The sequence below is a fragment of the Arachis hypogaea genome, chromosome 9, assembly GCF_003086295.3.
Source record: "Arachis hypogaea cultivar Tifrunner chromosome 9, arahy.Tifrunner.gnm2.J5K5, whole genome shotgun sequence".
Taxonomy (NCBI): Eukaryota; Viridiplantae; Streptophyta; class Magnoliopsida; order Fabales; family Fabaceae; genus Arachis; species Arachis hypogaea.
Window position 1 is genome coordinate 71,881,670 of NC_092044.1, and position 5,859 is coordinate 71,887,528.

The 5,859-nt window shown below is 33.3% G+C and overlaps 1 long non-coding RNA gene across 3 annotated transcripts; it reads right to left on the bottom strand.

Moving 5' to 3' along the window:
• Nucleotides 1–1,666: 1,666 nt before the first annotated feature.
• Nucleotides 1,667–5,424, bottom strand: LOC112711036 (uncharacterized). Of its 3 annotated transcripts, none has more exons than XR_003157178.3 (8): nucleotides 4,694–5,424; nucleotides 4,458–4,528; nucleotides 4,241–4,335; nucleotides 3,892–3,999; nucleotides 3,679–3,806; nucleotides 3,393–3,441; nucleotides 2,388–2,635; nucleotides 1,667–2,182 (listed from the first exon to the last, which is right to left on the bottom strand). It is a non-coding gene; the product is annotated as an uncharacterized lncRNA (long non-coding RNA). The 3 variants fall into 3 exon arrangements; XR_003157177.3 differs by having other exon boundaries at nucleotides 4,458–4,555; nucleotides 4,660–5,362; XR_003157176.3 differs by having other exon boundaries at nucleotides 4,660–5,315.
• Between the last annotated feature and the right edge of the window lie 435 nt (nucleotides 5,425–5,859).

Below are 5,859 nucleotides of genomic sequence, written 5' to 3' on the forward strand. Positions count from 1 at the left end.
TTATTTTTCAAATTAATTATAAACTATTATTAATATAAATTTAAATTTCAGTAAAAATTTATTAATTTACTTGATCTATTTTATTGCTAGTATTGTGATTAAGGTTATTTGTGTTGATATTAATGTTAAAATCTACAGACATAGTGATATAATAGTTAGATGCTAGGTTTTGTGAATTAATTATTTTTTTTATTGTGTCAAATTAAAATACTATTGTAGTATTATTGATAAATTTTATGGTTTTTTTATATTAGTTATTTTTAGAAGTTGAGACTTGATTCTTCATAAAATGTTAGTGAAGATATGTATTTCAAATTTTAATTTTAAGTTTTTAACTATTTTATATTTTATATTTACGTGAGACCGGTTTTATTGGTTTAACGAGTGATTTATAGGTTGAACCAATAAACCAATAAACCAGTAGTTTGACCGGTTCGATCACCGATTCGGTTCTGATAACTATGACACGAATCAACAATAAAATAAAATAAGCCAATTTGATTTATAGAGATGGTGGTTTTGATAAATCAAATACAACATTGTCGACTTAATATGCAGTAGCCATAAATCTTGAAAAAAAATTTACATTATAACAAAATTATAATAACAAAATTAGAACCCTTGTCGGACAAGGTAAATAAGAAATTATAAGTAAAAAATGGTATGTTACAACTCTTTTCATAGTAAGAAAATTGATAATAATTATGTATATTATTTTATGTGTTATTTATAATTTAATAAATATATATTAATTTGTATTATAAACAAGATATTTAAAAATTATGAAGTTTTATATTTTATTATAATTTAATAAATGGATATTAATTTTTATTATGAATAGAGTACCAACAAATATAAATAGATTTATGTTAAGTGAAAGTTAAAATTAAAGTATTAAAAATAAAATATAATTATGTTATATTAGTAACTATTAAATATAGTTATGTTATATTAATAAATATAAATAATATATGACTGTTATGTACTTAACCAAGTAAATGAGTATGTAGTAGTTATTTTGCAGTCTCAATGTTAATTTATATGTTTTGAATTTTTTTTAATAATTTATATGCAGCAGGCTTATTTGGTAATCAAAGTGTTTAAAGGCGTCATTACAAGCTTTTTGTTTATTTGTGGCAGTTTTTTTTTATTTGTGGAGGTTTATAACTCCCACCAAATAGTTTGTGGAGGTTTCTAAAACCCCCAAAATTTGAGGTGCCACGAGGTCTTTTGTGGGGGGTTTTTAAAAACCTCCACAATCTATTCAGTGGAGGTTTTATATGTGTTTAGTGGGGGATTTTATATTGGACTTTTGTGACAGTTCTTGGTCAATATTTGTGACGGTTTAAAACCCCCACAAAAAGACTTTTTCATTTTAAAAATAATAGCTATCCGTGGAGTTTTCAAACCTGTCAATATAATTTTTAAAAATTAATCTACACTATTATTACACTACTAATAATTTATTATTAAAAAGAAATATTTAATAGACAGAATATAAAATTAAGGACTGCATGAGATGACATAACTATAGAATATTCATTGGTTAATAACCATGAAACTGCATGAGATGACATAACCATTTAATAGACAGAAGCTGCATGAGATTATAACTATAGAATATAACTACAGAAAAGATTATAACTATAGAATATTACTCCATGTAGCTGCATGAGATGACATAACCATCAATAGACAGAAGAGCATATCTTCAACCGCAAATAAAGTTAAGAAACTAGAAACACACTATACAAATGCCACATGAGAGTCAAATCCCAGAAACACACTATACAAATTACAGCTATAATGTACAAACCATCTAAGTTCTAGAGTTATTAAACATTTCTTCAGCTGTTTTGCACTGAGAATAGTAGCAGAAAGCCACAAAGCTACAAGTTGTTAGATTGTTCCATGATAAACTAGTACAATGATAAGAAACTAGAAACACACTATACAAACGCACAAAGTTAAACCAGATCCCATTTTGCAAGAACGAAATGAATATAAGGGTTCACTTGATGAAATATTGAAACATAAACATAAACAAACAAAATCACTAGTAACTAAAATGTGTGTATTTATGTATATAAATGAAGATGCATGCCTTTTGTTGCTGTCTCTTGAGTCTTGCATTCTTTTCCAGCAAGTGATCCACTTTAAGTTGCAACTCGCTCGTATATGCCTGAAATAATACACAGCAAAACCAAAAAAAAATTAAGACTTGAAGCAAAAAACAAAAGAAAAGAACAAAAGAAAAAATTGTACCTCATAAAAGTATATAATGAAAGTTGTAAACAGAGTAAGAATGTAACATGCTAACAATGAAACAAATAATATATATACATATATATAGTATATTAATTCAACATCTGAAAGATATGAATAACCTGTCTGGTGTGTGCTCAAAAGAGTCTGTACTATCTCCCAATTCTTGAAAATTTTTCAAGGGTGTTTGGGGGTTAACTGAATGAAAATCCAGTTGAAGTTTCTCAACAGACTCATTCGGAAGCCAAGAATGAAACTTTGATGGCTCAGAATGTTTATTGGGAGAGGGTGACACTTTCAGTTTCTCAAATGTTTTCCAAATTTCAATAGGTGTCCCTGGTAAAGTACCACAGGCTTTAAGAAACTTGGCCTGCAATTGAAAATACGTAATTAAATATAATCCATCTAAACTAAGACAATTTTTAATTTGGATGTATTTGGACAGTGCACCAGTATATCATGATGATACACTATTCTTTAAAATGTTAGTACAAAATTGAAGGAGTGATCAATGAGTTATAAAAAGTAAAGTTTGAATAAAGTTGATGAAACAAACGAGGTTCCAAATTAAGGTTATTACACGCTGCTTGTAGTTGACTAGTTCCTGGTATGTGTTAATACTAAAGATTAAGAAATTCTCAGACTAATCCATTTTACACTTCAAGCCCTTCTCTTCTCTCCATTAATCTCAAAAATCAAACTAGCAACACACCTTAGACTCCATTCCCACCACTCCACTCCCTTATCTACCATAATTTCAAACATATCCCAAGGGTTTATAAATTCACAACATACACTTGTCCAATAGAACTCAGACATGCAACCGGATTCATTTTTATTCTTATAGCCTAATAGAAAATTAATTATGCTTCCCTCAATGCCCCACTTAGGGGAAACTAGGTTTTGAAACTGAAACAGGTATAGACTTGAGTATCTAAGAAAATTGAATTAATATATAAATAAATATACATAAGAAACTAAGAAAATGTAACAACAATTGATTGCACAATCTTCTCTCTCTTTTCAAATGTGAATCACATTATCAGTAAAAGAAATTAGAAAAAAAAATATACATAAAAAACTAAGAAAATGTAACAACAAAGAGAAAAAAAGCAATAGTGAAATACCTTGAGCTCGAAACACAGAGGAATAGCTGTTTCGAGATACCAGAACATCCTGAAAATCAATACCAATTTTCAAATTAGAACAAATAAAAAAATACATAAATTCAGCTCAATTCCACCATTTCAAATCCATCAATTTGAGAAAGCCGAGATTCAATCATCAATTAGAAGATTAAATATGAGTTTCCACAATAACAATGATTTTCTTGAGAGATTCTTGAGAGCTAAGAGCCGAAAGGGAAAAAATTAAACTAAATTTAAGATATAAAAAAAGAAAAAGAAGATTTACGGTGGAACTAGAAGAGTTGGCGGTCAGGTGATGCGGCAACGATGGTTATCGTTGTTCCTGAAACACGCGAAGAAGCAACCCATTGCTCTGTTGAGCCTAAGCATAATGTTTCCATCTATACTTACAATCTGCATATAATTCAAAAATAGAAGAACCTATCGAATTTGGTGATGGCAATTTGTAGCTATTATTGTTGTACTTAGCAAACCTTACCTTCTCCAAAACAAGCTTATATTCTACCAGCTCGTTGTAGGTGTGTTGCAACTTCTAATTATTTGCCTTATTCTCAAGCAGACCAGCTTCAAGTTCTTTAAGTTTAACCTAGCCATGAAGAGAAGTTTCATTACATGAAATACAGTTCTTAAACAGAAAATTAAAGTGAGCAGGAAAAGTTTCAGAGCACATAACAACCTCCAAATGATCGATCAATACATGAATGTGAAGTGCTATTTTAGAACAGCAGAACTATGGTTCATTAGTGTTTTACTTGACTTCTCCCCAAAATTCTAAATCTAAATCACAAAAATGTCATGAAATAATATTTTTTGCATTGAGAATATACCGAATGGAAGTGTTTAACATCATCCTCGAAAATGTAAGAAGGAGTCAAGTCAGTCCCCTTGCCAAACCACCACTGCCTAGGTGCTCTGGGAGCATCTGTATAATGCAACAAGGTTACACAGTCAGTAGCAGCAAATTTATGCAGATACTTATTTGCAAGACAATTACCTTAGAAATTTACATATGTAAGATTTTGAGCTATATGACAGACAACAAACCTATTCTTTCATGGATGACTTTCTCCAAAGCCTCCAGCTTAATCAACCTCCTCTATGGCTTTAATTTTGAGCTATTTGAATGTTTAGGAAGTTAGATTCTAAACTTTACAGGAAGCACAAAAAAACAAAGAAACATGAGTGATAGAAAATTAAGAATTTAAAAATCCTAAATTGAGGGAAAATGTTGAAAGATGTAAAAGACCTAATGTAGCGCTGGTGAATGGACTTGGCTATACCAGACTTGAAGACGAGAGTATGGAGGCGGCGCCCGAGCAAGTTCTCGACAGTGAGAGAGAGGATGTAATCGAGCTTGTTCTGCGTCTCGTCGAAGAGGTCGTAACGAAACATCCTCAGAGGCTTGGGCGTTGCAACCAGATCTGGAGAGGCGATAAACCGCAATGGCGACGGCAGTGGCGATGGCGATGCGAGCTGTCTCTCCTCTCTGAATCTCTCGGTTTCGCTCTTCTCTCAGATCTCCTCAGCCATCGGCACTGAGTCTACACCCAAACCATGCTCCGAGTGCTTCACATCCGCCGGAGCAAAAGCAGAAAAAGTGGCAAAACCTGCTGGAAAAGACGACGCAGTAGCGACGCCGCGCGGATATGACGCGCCATAATGAGAGGGAGCTGGCCTTGGGCTTCAGAGCTCTGGCACGGTGGCGCGTTGATGTAGGCTCAGATGCGGGTAAGTCGGCGGTGGCGGAATGAGTTGGAGATGCGGCATCGCTGTGTCTCCTCCATTGGAATCGAAAATGTTCTGTTTAGGGTTTTTGGAGTGTTTCACCATTCTTTTTTTTTTGGTGGGTTCGTTTTGTTTGGATGGGAGTTTTAACTATGCATAAAAAGTGGGAGTTTGTCCATAATCATGATTGGGAGTTTGATAAATTGCCACAAATAAATTATTTTATGGAAGTTTTTAAAAACCTCCATTAAAAAACCTCCACAAATAACTAAATATCTTGTAGTGCGTGCAGTATCTCCCCATATTACTCAGGTATTAGCATCATGAAGGCTTGCCTTTTTTCAAGAAGGCTTTTCAAGACTCGTTGGACCCCACACCGAGTTTTTACATCAACATTGAATACTTTTGTGTGAGACACTGAAGCTAGATTATATAGTCCTTGGGGTGCCTAGATTTGTCGTTGAACACTCATTAGAGAATTCACATCACAGAGCAAGCAAGAATGGAAGGTGGCCGATTTCAATACTATGCGGTGAGGAGGGGGCGTGTTCCTGGCATATACGGCACATGGTTAGAGTGCAAGCGTCAGGTAACCGAGTTTAAGAACAACGACTACAAGGGTTTCAAAGACTTGGATGAGGCTAAGGCGTGGTTTGGGGCCGTTGCAGAACCAGCAGATTTTGGGGGGGGGAGCCTCAGCAGCTTACTATCGAGGCAGGGG